Source organism: Sorex fumeus, unplaced genomic scaffold, assembly GCF_029834395.1.
Source record: "Sorex fumeus unplaced genomic scaffold, SorFum_2.1 ptg000015l, whole genome shotgun sequence".
NCBI lineage: Eukaryota > Metazoa > Chordata > Mammalia > Eulipotyphla > Soricidae > Sorex > Sorex fumeus.
The window spans coordinates 10437335-10451672 of NW_026606072.1; the positions used below are offsets into that span (position 1 = coordinate 10437335).

At 45.0% G+C, this 14338-nt stretch overlaps 1 pseudogene; it reads left to right on the plus strand.

Annotated features, from left to right (window-relative positions):
• The first annotated feature begins 9865 nt into the window (after positions 1–9865).
• On the plus strand, positions 9866–13592 carry LOC130021293 (uncharacterized protein C2orf78-like; annotated as a pseudogene).
• The last annotated feature ends 746 nt before the right edge of the window (positions 13593–14338 follow it).

Genomic DNA, 14338 nt, shown 5'->3' on the forward strand with positions numbered 1-14338 from the left:
TACTAGCTATTATTGTATGGACACAGTAAGACATATCATTGAGACTTGTAGGGCAGCTGTCCTGAGAACATCATGCCACAGACTCACAGACTACCGATCTCAGGCCAGATTAATCATTCCTAACCCTAGCAGGGTCCAAATCTAGTTATTAGTTTTTGGATCATGACAGCATTTGTCCATGACCAAGATCTTTACTTATAGTTAAGCATTATGGCGCTTTGGCCAGGCCCATCTCGATGCCAGAGTAGCACATACCTTCCTGCTTGCCCTGTTCCATCCAGTCCCTCGTCTGTACCCTACTTTTGGGGGCGCTAGGAAGTGTGGGCAACTGAGGCTTAAGTGAGAGAACAGATGCTGGGAGGGAAATATCACTGAGAGTCACATTACAAAAGCATGTCTTCTTGTGTCCATACAAAAAGGACATTGCTCTGAATAACCTATGCAAAGGACTTAGGGAGAAGAGAAAAGTAATATTTGCATATCAATAGAACACAAAGAAAGTTAGAAATAAACACAGAGAAATGGGAGCACTGTGATGGGAGCAACCCAATAAACCTAAACTACCTGAGGTTATGCAGTAAAGACAAAGCAGTGTTATCCTACATCTCTCCTCTTTTTTTTTTTTTTTTTTTTTTTTTTTTTTTTACAAAAAGCACAAAATTTGAAACAGAGGAACAATTCCAAATACAAGACAGTCTCATTAGTTGTAGGAAGATTTCAGCCCAACCCTGGACCCAGAGCAGGGCTTGTAGTAAGTGTCCAATTATCCTGCACTCTCTAGGGGTGATGAGAGTCACCAATGATGAGAGCCATTTAGTCCCATTATGAAGAAATGAAGTGTCAGGATCAAAACTGAAGAGTTGTTCCTGTAATAGCATCAGTGGTAGTTGCAGTAATGAGTCCCAGGGGAGCCGCTATTAGGAGTCCGATAAAATCCAGGAAGCACTGGATCAGTCAGGGAGCACTGGAACAGGAGCACCACAACTTCAGGCAGGAGTACTTCAGTAGGGGAATGCAGCCATTCTCCGGTCAGGTTCATTGGCAGTCATAGATGTACAATCTAGCTTATGTTTGAGAAAAACACTTTACTTTAGTTATCAGAGGCTTTGACCATCAGGGTTTGGTCTCCGTACATATGAGTAGAGAAAAAGACAGAGGGAAGCGCCAATACAAATGGATATCCTAGAGAAAAATGAAAAAAGTGTTCCTGTTTAAAAGTCATTCTTTTCTCCTTTGGGAACCTGTGAATTCCAAGGAAAGTATAAAAGTAAAGGTAAAGGTAAAGGTAAAGGCCCTCCCGTTGATCGTCGATTTGCTCGAGTGGGCCCAGTAACGTCTCCATTGGAGACTTTGTTGTTACTGTGTCTGGCATATCGAATACTCTCGGTAGCTTGCCGGGCTTTCCGAGAGGGGCGGAGGAATCGAACTCGGTCGGCCATGTTGGCCGCTTGTAAGGCGAACGCCCTACCCGCTGTACTATCGCTCCAGCCCAGCGGGTAGGGTGTTCGCCTTACAAGCGGCCAACATGGCCGACCCGAGTTCGATAAAAGTAAAGTATTGTTAATTCCAAATATGGAGGCTTGGCATTGTCCAACCCACAACCTGTAAAAAGAGAGGTATAAGGAATGCCTTCATGTGAACTCTGGATGTGTTAAAGGAGCCAGAGGCCTTGTTGCAGTTCTTCTGAGGCTGGCTCCTGTTCTTTCCCTTGTGACTTCCAGCAGAAGTCAGTTTGGAGATGGCTTGGGGCTGGAATGTGAAGGGTTGTGAGTCTCTGCCAGTCTGAGGTCCAACTCAGGTGAATGAATTCGAGTTCTGATAAGACATAATGGGATCCAAAGTTTCCCAGTGGGATTATCATCTGTTGAAACAAAAGCATAGACTTGACCTTGAATGAGGAGTTTCCCTGCTACATTCACGTGGGAAAATACTTCCTTTTTGGTCTTGGATTTAACATGCCATATATCTATTGAATATGGAGAAGTGGTGGGCTTAAAGCCGCAGTGTTCTCTTGAAAGTCAAACTGCTTCTGCCTAAGGATAGCGCCTACAGTGCCTAGTGGAATTGGGCCCTTTATGGCAGAATTTAATTTGCAACAATACTGAGCAGGAAATCTCCAAGGCTGCACTTCCTGCCACAATTGGCTGCAGGGATGATACTGATTGGAGCTCTGAAATTCCACACTGGGGAGAGTGGCTGCAGCTTGGAACATCCCCTGATATTGTGGGGCCTGGGGCTGGTGCCCTAGCAGGTTTCCAGATTTAGGGTCAACAGCTGCATCAAAATGGAAGCGACAATCTGGCCCAATGATTTCCCCTCTTACACCTGGGACAGGGCTGGAGTGATAGCACAGTGGTAGGGCGTTTGCCTTGCACGCAGCCAACATGGCCGACCCGAGTTCGATTCCCCCGCCCCTCTCGGAGAGCCCAGCAAGCTACCGAGAGTATCTCGCCCGCACGGCAGAGCCTGGCAAGCTCCCCGTGACATATTTGATATGCCAAACACAGTAACAATTAAGTCTCACAATGGAGACGTTACTGGGCCCGCTCGAGCAAATCGATGAACAACGGGAGGACCGGACCGGACCGGACACCTGGGACAGGGCCCGGGAGGTGCAAGTCTGGCTCTGCAGTCTCTGGCCCAGTGATTTCCCTTCTTACACCTGGAACAGGACCCAAGAGGTGCTCTCACAGTAGTATGTTTGGGAGATGCCCTGCAGTCCTTATGAAAGTGGCCTGGTTTTCCACAATGAAAACATCTTTTCTGAGCTTGTCTCTGTACAGTATAGGCTTCCAAAGCCTTCATCTGCACCTTCTATTTAACAGAACCAACATTCCTATATGCTTTCAAATACCCCATAATATCTTCCTTCTCTTTGATAGGGCACAGAATAGCCTGGCAATCCTCATTAGCATTTTCAAAGGCCAATTGTTTAGCCAATAGTTGCTGAGTTTCCTTATGCTTAACCTGCATTTCAATGGCTTCCATCAACCTTCCTATGAAATCTGCATCCGGCTCTGAAGCCCTCTGGACCATCTTAGTCAAACTTCCCTTAAATTCTGCATCTGCATCAATCTTCTCCCATGCATGCAGGGCTATGTCACGGACATGACCAAAAAGAGCACCAGGCAAGGTGACTTGCCTTTTTGGGTCCTGCCATTTCCCTTCACCTATTAACATCTCCTAAGTCAGTTTAAACCCTGAAAATGTTCGTCCAGCATGGCCTAGGCCATGAATCTTTGCCTTGGCCTCATCACTGAACCACATCCTCCTCTGCAGGTACTGAGAAGGGCTTAAGCACGTTCTAGCAACCATGTGAAAATCTTGAGGTACCCAGTAAGCCTTTTGACTCCATTCTGTAAGATACTCCCTACAGTACAGAGATGTAGGACCTTAGGAGGCAAAGGCCTTTTTGAAACGACTGAGAGTATCCATTGTTAACCTGCAATAAGACGTAGGCTGCTTCTTCTCAGCCTGAACTGGGAGATTGGGACCATGTCCCGAGTGGTCTGGAGGCCCCTTTGCTGAGATACTCTCCGACTCATAATCCAAGCAGACTCATAATCTGCATCGCTTTCATTAGATGCATTAAAAGTGGAGCTATATTCATCAGCCTGAGAAATATTTTCAGTATGAAAACCCTTTCGGGACTTAGGTATGGAGGGAGCTGATGCCATATTATCCCTAATATTCTCCTCCTCCTCAACTGTGCTTTTCCAAAATAGGAGAATAGAATCAACAACCTCTATGTATTCCAGAACTCCAGGGGGATCTTAGTCCCTTCCTTAAAAGCCTTATAGACATATTTCTTAACCTTTTCCCAAATCTTGGTTTCTAGAGTCCTTTCATCGAGGAACCATGGGTTTACCTCATAAACTAATTTAAGGCAGGACCGAAGCTGGTCTCTTGAAATGTATAGTCCTGGGTTCCGTGTCTTGTAGGAGAGACACTGACTCAAATCCATAAACATCTTGGCCTGTTCAGTATGGCTTGAGACACTTCGAAAGATCTTGGGAAGGCCCAGATTCTGTCCCATCTTAGTGGGGGATTGCTGCTAGGATTATAACTCCCAGCAAACTAAAATATCCTATTCTCCCACTTACTTTCTAGAGTAGGGGTGCACCGAATGCAATTCTTACCTTTTAGGTTGGTAGCTCAAGCCCGCCCAAGGGACGCCAGCTGTAAAAAACTAAACACGCTGAGGGTTGTGTGTTTGTGGGCTCTCTGGACGGCTCTATCTCACAGCCCGTGTTCGGTGCCCTAGAGCCGGTGTGTGTGGCCTGGATAGGGAATGCTGTTGGCCAAGGGCAGACAAAGGAAGAGACCAGGGCTATGCCGGTTGATCTTTGTAGCAGTTTATTACCAGGAAGTTTATCCCATAGAAGAAATTTATGTTATGGAGGGTCTAGGTTCTCTCAAACACATGTTCTTTTTGCTAGTCTCTTCGTGGTCCATCTTGCAGCCCTGCTCTCTCTTTCTCCACCTCTCTCTCTTGTCTCTCCAATTCCCTGGCAGTCTGGGCTGACACTCTATCCAGTCACGTAGCCAAATCAACAGAAGAAATCCCTTCTGAGGGCCCAACTAAAAGGTAATTCTAAAGCTCTTCTTGACAGTTCAAGGGCAAAATACCTCCTAAGGTGTTTTTCTCTTTTCCTCAGTCCAATAAAATATCAACTATCAACTATTCCTGAGGCTATGCATGAAGGACAGAACAGTGTTATCCTACAAAATGTGCACTGGTGGAGGGATAGGTGTTTCAAAATTATATGTTTGTGACTCAAACATGAAAGCTTTTAACTCTATCTCACGGTGATTCACAAAATAAAAATTTAAAAATATAAAGATTCAATCAAGAGAACTCTAAAAAAAGGAAATATAAGAAAATAAAGAAAATGTGATTCAAAATCTATTTGGAGTCCCGTCCCTTCCACACCCCAATGTAGCTAGCCTCAGCAGCCAAAAACCTCCAGAACTTGAAAGCCATGATCATGGCCGCTATCCATATGTATGGACAAGCCTCATCTATGCATGAATCTGCAGAAAAACTCAGGTATGTGGCACTTCTGACGGAAAACTCCAGGCTCAATGAAATCAGAGAATGGGTGACTTCTCCCTAACTGTTTCCAGCAGCTTTGTAGTCATACACACAAAACACCTCTGGTGCCATATAATCTCATCAATGGCCCTGATCCAGAGACTCAACAATAAATCTCTCAGAAGAAAGCACAGAACAATACACCATAGGCATGCCCCTAGATCCCATGCCAGCGTGTTTTGTTCAGGGCATCCCAGAGGGAGGGTGGGTGAGGTCCAATGAAGACAGCCCCAGCAGTCTCTCTTCCTTCCTTCCTTTCTTCTTTCCTTCCTTCCTTCCTTCCTTCCTTCCTTCCTTCCTTCCTTCCTTACATATGCCTTTCTTTTTCTTTACTTCTTTCTTTCTTTCTTTCTTTCTATATTTTTATTTCTCTCTGTTTCTTCCTCTCAGTTATCCTTTCTTCCTTTTGCTAATTAATCAATTAATCACTTAACTTCTCATTACTGGTCGATGTGCATGAGCGGGCGCCAGTAACATCTCCATTTGTCCCTGTCCCTGCTAGTGTACCCAATGGCGTCTGTTCGCTCTAGGAACATGAAGAGCCTAAAACCGATCGTTCATGATCTTGATGAAGAAGTCTGACCATCTGGTAGGTGGGCGGCCACACGGTCTTTTGACATCCCAGGGAATCCAGTCGGTAAGAGCTCTAGTCCAGCGGTCGTCTTTCAATATCATTAAGTGACCAGCCCATCTGATTTTTGACACCTTGGCAAACGAGACAGTGTCCCTGATTCTTGATCGTAGACGGATGTCGGAACTCCGGATTCTTTCTCTCATTTGAGTGAAACGTGATATTCCAAGCATAGCTCTTTCAATTCCTCTTTGAGAGACCCGAATAGCGTTCTCATCCTGTTTGCATAGGGCCCAGGTCTCTGAGGCATATGTTAATGCAGGAAGAACAGTGGAATCAAAGAGATGTGCCTGGAGCTGGAGGTTCTTCGTCCTCTTAGCTATTTTCTTCAATGCTCTTGAAGGCATTCCAAGCTGCTCTCTTCCTCCTGCGCAGCTTGGGTGCCAGGTCATTTGTCATGTTGACTTCTCGACCTAAGTATGCATAGCTGTTGCATTCAGAGATGGTTGTTCCATTGGGAGCGAATGGGGCATCAGGAACGAGGCTGTTTCTCACAAACATTGTCTTCGTAAGATTCAGCTGTAGTCCGACCTTTCCACACTCACAGTCAAAGTCGGCCAGCATTTTTGCCGCTTGGCTGATATTTGGTGTTATAAAAACAATGTCATCAGCAAAGCGGAGGTGGTGTAGTTGCTGACCCTCTATCTTCACTCCCATTCCTTCCCATTCCAGTCGTCACATGATGTTCTTGAGGGTGGCACTGAAGAGTTTCGGTGAAATGGTATCACCCTGCCGAACCCCTCTCTTTACATCAACGATCACTTCTTTGCAGAATGGTGAGATCCTGGTGGTGAATCCGCAATACAGCTCACGGAGGATCTTGATGTATTGGGCTTGAATGCCCTGATTGGCTAGGGCTTCAATGACCACTTCCATCTCAACAGAATCAAAGGCCGTCTTTAAATCAATGAACGTTAGACAGAGTGGCATCTTGAACTCCTGAGAAACCTCAATGAGCTTGGTTATTGTGTGGATATGGTCAATGGTGCTGAATCCTTTGCGGAACCCGACTTGCTCGCATGGTTGTCCTTCATCTAGTGTTCTGCCAATCCTATTTAGGATGACTCGAGTGAATAACTTGTAGATGACAGACAATAGGCAGATAGGGCGATAGTTGCCAATGTCATGGATGTCTGCCTTCTTGAACAGTAGTACGGTCCTGCTGGTTTTCCATTGGGACGGAACCTTGCATTCAGACAGGTAGCGTGTGAAGAGCCGAGCCAGTGTATTGATGAGTACTGACGGCAGGTTCTTCAGGTGTTCAGGTCTGACCTTGTCTGGGCCGGGTGCTGTTTGTTTCTTTACCGACAAAATGGCATGTCGAATTTCAGAAGGGAGAACATTGGGAACAACATATCCATCCTGTGGAATTTGGTATGTCGGCAAGTGGACATGGCTATTGAAGAGATTTGAGTAGAAGTCATGGATAATCTTCTCCATTGCCGTTCTGGAGGATGTGATAGATCCATCAGGACGTCAGAGGGCAGTCATCTTGGTCTTATAGTTGGCGAAGGACAGGCGGGCGTTACGAATACTTTTCCCGGCTTCTGCTGCACCCACCAGCACTTCTGCTCTTCTCTCTTTGAGGTTTTCCTTGATCGCATCTCTGCACTGCTTTGCGAACTCGGATGTTAGCTTGCGGTTGCCCGAGGCATGCACCAAACCATGTTGGCGAGTAAGCTCAAGAGTTTTCGAAGACAGGCGTTTTTTTGTGGCTATCTCTCTCTTGGCATTCCTAGCACAATCATGGAGGTGCTGAACCAGTCGATCGTATTCCTCATCAATGTTGTCAACAATGGCATCTTCCCATGTTGCCGTAATAGTGCCAAAGAGCTCCCAGGTGGTGGTCGTTCTGGGAGTTCTCTTTTTAAACTTTGCAGCCCTTTCTCCCCGCTCGGTGAAGTAGAATTTTGCATGAAGGAGACGGTGGTCCGATCCCGTTCGAAATTTTGGGACAACAGCGACATCGGTCAGGCAAAACCGTCAATTGAATATGATGTGGTCTATTTCGTTGTGGAATTGTTCACCGGGAGACTCCCATGTCCTACATTTAGATTCTGCCTTCTGGAACTGTGAGTTACCATGAATGGTCTTGGTCAACATGATGAACTCAGCGAGTCTCTCACCCTGTTTGTTCCATTCTAGGCCATGGGTCTCGATGTGAAGTTCTTCAGCTGATCTTCTCGGTCCTATCTTGGCATTAAAATCACCCACAATGATCTTGTAGAAGGTGTGGTCTTCTTTATAGAACTTCTTCAGCTCCATGTAGAACTTCTCAATTTCTCGTTCATCATAATGAGATGTTGGTGTGTAGACAACAAAGATAGAAACTGCCGGCAGTGAGCCACATCTATTCAAATGTAAACGTCCAATTCGGGTTGTTAGGCATTCGAATGAATCAATGCTCATGGCCAAGTTTGTGTTGACAAGGACACTGACGCCTTCAACACCTCTTTTATGGCATGTTCCGAGGAACAATTCTTCTCCAGTGTCGAAAACGGCATGGTGAGATTCGTGCCTTCTTGTCTCGGTCAGACCAATGATGTCTTACTTGATCTTTTGCGCTTGTACCATCAGGTCCTCGATGGATGCATCTGATGCATTGAAAGCACAAGTCTGGAAAGCGTCCTGGAGTGTGGCGGCGGCTGGGTAGTGGAGGTAGTGTCATATCATATATATGACACAATTTATTAATAAACTTATTGTATTGTTTTCTTTGTTGTGTTGGGGACAACATTCACTGTTGGTCAGGGTTTACTCTTGGGGCTGCTCTGAATGAGTTACTGTACTATGCTTCTTGCCACATAGCCCAGATTATATTAATATGAACGTACTTCTTTTTCAGTTCTGTGATCCATATTTTTCATGACTTCTCTCTTGATCTCTATACTTCTCCTATGTAAATCACGTGAAATAGACAAATTCTATTAATGTGTGAAAATTGTTCTGACTTAGAGTTTTAATTATCTCCTTTGCGGGAAAGCAACTTGAGACTGAGAATTTAAACAACACTCTTCCTTCCAAAAGCACATCTTGAGAAAAACTAAAGTACTCATTTTTGAGGGGTGATCAAAACCAGGGTATGGTTGTTAACCTTCAAATTATCAAGTAGATTGAGTTATATGTGAGCCATAGGTAATGGATAGGAACTGCACAAGCAAAAGACAAAACCTGAAGATTATAAGGGTAATAGTTGTAACGACCCCACATGGCTATATGAATGGAAAGTACCTTCCTCCGAGTTTCTGACATTGTAGTGATCAACGCAGAGTCCTAGGAAGAAAGTTCACATGCTTAGGGTCCGTAACCTGGTAATACATAAGGGACAGCGAGATAGTCTTGGAGGGGATAAGGCATTTGCCTTGTAGACAGCCAATCCAGTTGGATCTCTGTCACTGCATTCAGTCTCCTGAGCACTAAAGGGGTCACTCCAAAGTACAGAGCCAGGAATAGCCCAAGATCACTGCCAGGTATTATTCCAAACTCCACCCCACCCCGATCCCAATAAAATTAATGGGAAAGCTTGAACAAGTCTCTAGGCCATCTCTGGGTCTCAGGTATCTTTCTCCAATAAAATCTTAGTCATTCTCATAGGACTTCCTTAGTTGTAAAATGCTTCCGTTCTAGGCAATAACGTAAAGTTCAACAGGAGAACAAGCTACAGGTAGAGCTAGGACAAGGAGTAACTAGCTTCAAGCAACAAATCCATGTACCAACATTACCAGAGTCTTCTATAGTTCTGTATTCACTTTGGGAGCGTGGTGCCAATACACAAAGTGGCAAAATGTTCCAGCCTTTCAACTACCCAAAGTTGTTTGGACTTTTGGTAACTTACTTGACAGTTGGTATTTGAAGCTCGTCTAAACTTGAAAGTTTAAGTGAATTTTGCTCCACTCAAACGTTGTCAGAGGGGGCTGGAGTGATAGCACAGCGGGTAGGGTGTTTGACTTGCATGCGGCCAAACCAGGTTCCATTCCCAGCATCCCATATGGTTCCCTGAGCACCGCCAGGAGTAATACCTGAGTGCATGAATAAAGAGTAACCCCTGTGCATCGCTGGGTGTGACCCAAAAGGAAAAAAAAAGTTATTGGAGATTTTCAGTCTCACAGATTTTTTTCATCACCCGCTTGTTCCTTACAGAAAATATTCAAACTCCATCTGTATTGGGAACTGCATATTCTCTGCAGCTTCACCTTCCAGTCGTGAACAATGCAGCTTCCCTAACAGGAAGTGTCTGCAACTATTCCAGCGTATCTACTCCAGCTGGGAGATCTGCTTGGCTCCTGCCCTCAGATTCTGGCATCTCTTTCCAACCACTCATGGGTAGTGCCGATCTTGACCAACATTCTTGCACAACAATGCTGCCTGGAGTGTCTGGCCAGAGCCAGCATTCCACTTGGTCTGCTTCCTACCCAATTGTTTTGGTATGGGATATGGCAGAAAATACTGAAGAAAGTCTTATATGGGAGACTTTACTGTGACTATCCTTGACCAAGACACCACTGTCTCTTCCATGTTTATGGCAGCTCGCTATGAGAAAACCTTAGATACCAACCCCATGGTGTTTCTGTCCCCATCACTTTCTTCCAGTCTTGTTGAAAGGACACCATCTCAGGTTCCAAATCAGAGTTGCAACCTGTCGCATCCCTACCAGGAAGGAAGCCAAGTGTATTAACATCATCAGGGCACTCCCAGACCTCTCCTTTGTGGAGAACTTGGTCCCTGCCTGCAATCCAATGGCTCCAAGAAAAACAAAGGAGGTAGGGGCTCTGCCCTCCAAGGTTACAGCAATGCATCACCAGAAATGGTTATGTTTCTAAAGGAGGTTCAGCCCCCAAAGATCTGACCACCAGTCTCGACCTCTGGAGTCTACAACTTTGTGTCTGTTCCACCCACCACGGAACCGTGTTATCAAGGTGAGTGAAACTGAGAGAAGGGAATTCTGGGATTCAAAACTTGGGATCAAATCTGCAAGTGAGAAACTGTCCATAGACAGATGACATTTCAGTTCGATACACTGAGATTTTTAAACGTATGAAACACGAAGTTAAATGAATTCAGTTTAAGTTTAGACTCCCTTCACTCATTTTACAGCACCTTATTTTCACACTGGACTTCAGAGTTTCTCATGCAAATTGGAAGCTATGCTAGTATAAAGACCACCTAGGTTTTCTTAGAAGAAAACGTCAATAGCATAACAAGGGATGCCACATTTTCATAGTTCATCAGTCCACCCTATGAACACAGTAACAATAAGCTCCATTTGTTAAATTATTGTTTTTTTTTATTTCTGAAGACATTTAAGAACTCTTTAGGTGATGATACGACATTAACTTTCCCTTATGTTAATGTACAAGATTCTGAATACACAATATACTCAGAGATTCTGTCCAAAGTTATCAAACCCTTAATCTCTACTTGAGCACAGAATTAATGATGAAGTGGTCCTTCATTCCTTCTTTTATACCATGATATGAACTTCTAGGATTTTTTTTTGAGGAAAGTGAAGAAATTGATTATATTATGCTAAGTTCTGTATAGCATTTATTAGTTTACAAATCTCTGGCTTGAAATAAAAGCTTCAGTTTGGGGGAGGCAGAATGTGGGTCACAGACCGCAGTGCTCAGGGCTTGCACCTTTCTGTGTGCTCAGGGTTCACTTAGGAAGGTGCTTAGGTGCTCATATGTGATGCTGAGGATCAAACTAAGGTCAGGTGTGTGCAGGGAAAGTGCTTTACCGACTGCGCTATTCTTCTGTTCCAAGTCTCTCATTTTTAAGTATGGTTTACACAGAAACTCTTACAAATACAAAGAAAACAACGGCACCACATGACCAAAAGTAAGAAATATAGCAGGGCCTTGTCCATGATCCTTAGAAGAGCCAGTAACAATGCCTTGCCCATTGGTGGAAGGTGCACAATTGTGGCACCACGAGTTGTGTGGAGGGAGTATCTCATTTAACGGGGACTGATTTCTTCCGTGGTTCCTTTGTAGGGAAGAATTCGCTGGGGATGAAGACTTCCCTGGCATTGGTACCTTCCGATCAGACTTTTTGTCTGACAACAACTTCAGAATTACCCATGTCTTGTAATAGCAGGATTCAAATATGTGAGAGTAAGCCACCACCAGAGCTCCCGGATGTACCCATAATAGATTCGGCACAAAGTAACCTGGCACTGCCCCCAGATCCAATTCAGGAACAAACAGATAAGAATGGGGATGAGATGAACATTGGGCTTTCAAAGTTTCTGGATACCGACAATATCCCAATAGAAAACCAAGATCCTCCACTGTGCCTTTAGAAATTCGTGATATCCACCAGCTCCTGACCTGCATGGATCCTCTCAGCCAAGACAAACAGCCTGGTACTGAAAGAACTCATCAGGAAAAGAATGGTCAATGTTTGCAGGACACAGGAACACTTGAAGGTGGGGCTGAATCTGGTGGTGTTTTTGCAGACATCACGGCATGGATGGAAGATAAACAACTTCCCCAGCTATTTGATTGCTTAGAAGACCTATATCAATGCATAGATCCGCAGGGAATGATACCATTACTCTAAATCAGGGATAAGAATACTCAGGTGGCACTAAGGGGACCTCCCACCCAACACAGAGAAACAAAATCCAGGACTCTGATGCTCTGGAGGGAGAACCCAAGGCCAAAATCCATTCCAAAGACCCAGAACGCTTGCTAGGGGGAACAGGGATTGTTTGAAATGCTGCAGCCAGTGATATGTGTCCTGTGACTATGGCCAAACCCAACAGCAAACCTCAGAAAGCTGCGTTCAGCAAGATCAGCAAGACCAAGAGCCATGGGCAGGAGAAGACCAAAAAGGCCAGAGAAAACTCCAAGAGAGCTTATGACAATAAGCAGACAGGGAACATGGCGAAGGCAGAAGAGAAGCCCACAACTGCCAGGATGAAAAGCAAGTTAAGTCAACCTGAGCTTGGCCAAGAGGCCCTAAAAAAGCCACGCAGCTGCCAGGGCATGCACAAGTTGGAGTCTGTGCAAGTGTTTGATGCACTGGAGAAGAAGAGGGATCCAAAGCCTGGATCCTCTTCCTCCAGGATCCTGGGTAGTTCAAAGAAGCCCAAAGACGTCCAGCCCTCCTCTGCTGTCAAACCACAGCCAGGTGCTACACGGCATGGAAAAGGTCTTGAGAAAACTCAGGTCAAAGCTCAGAAACCAAGCAGCAGTGCTGAAGAACGCTCGTCCCCATCTCAGTCTAATCTGCCACCTCTTGGGAAGGTCAAATTGGTACCTTTGCCTTTTCTTACCATGGAAAAGCCGCAAGCTTGACGTGTTCCTCAGAAACCACAGTCTTTGACTTCACATCGTCCTGCTGCAGCTTACCCTGCCAGGCCTGGCTCGACCAACTCAGCTCAGCCAACTGCCACAAACTTATCCGGGCCCGTGACTGCATCTTTGTCACGTCCTGCCAGACCAACTCAGCCCATTTCGACCAACCCATCTCAACCAGCTCTGCTGAGCTCTACTAGCTGGCCTAATTCTCAGCCTGCAACTTCTAGACCTGCTCCCTACAAGACAACAGCTAGCACTTCTCTCCAACGGGGACCTCTTCCTGTCTCTGCGACCGAGCACCAGGCTCAACCCAAATGTCAGAGTCAGTTTCTACAACAAGACTTCTGTTTCCAACCAATTCCATGTAGAATGCCCAATGTTCCCGATACAGTCATGTCAAAGCCCATCACAAAAGAGCAGAGAACAGAGCGTGAGGTTATGAAGAGGAAGGCTCATCAGGAGCGTGAGAATGCTCCCAAATGCAACTCTTTGGGGCAAGCACAGTGTTTTTGTCCAGAGAGAAAAATATATGGACATCTCTTGGTTCTATGGCTATAAGTAGCTGGAATGGTTGGTGCCACTTTAGGTACCAGATGGTTGCCTTAGACAAACACTTGAAAACCATACACATTTCATTTTTCTCATATATTTTTAAAAAAATAAATAGATGCATATAAGTTAATAGATTAGAAATAAAAGTTCTGAATGTTGAGAGGCTTTCCACTGTAGTGGTTATTTGGAGCGGTTGAGGGTTGAAGGATTCATGAGAATGAAACAGAAGTTAGAGGGGAGATAAAAGGGGGAACAGAGAAGAATGTAAGAAAGAGAAAATTGGCTCAGGGTTGTAAAGCCCTTAAGAGGAGAAATTTTATGGGCTTTATGAAGAGTTTGGGGAGTGGTGGGGCAGGCAGCGAAATAGACTACGTGATAGGTCATTTCCAGGAGTCTGACCCAAGGTTCATCCCTGGAATCCTATGTGGTCCCACGAGTTTCACTAGAAGTTATCTTTGAGTACAGAGCCAGAAGTAAGCCTGGAGCACAGGCAACTATGCCTCTATCGCCAGTCTCCTCCAAGAAAGAAAGGGAGAAATGACACAGTGAGGGGGTTTGGTTAAATATAAAAAAACGGGATACGCTGAATTAGTAGGATTAGTGTAATAAGATAAGGTCATGAAAACTAAAAATAGTTTCACAGAGGCTGTCTTTATGCTTCATGACCACCATTATTAAATAAAGAGATTTGAGACATATCTCCAAAAGGTGTGGGTGGTCTATCCATAATGATCAGGCTGTGGGATGCTAACACAT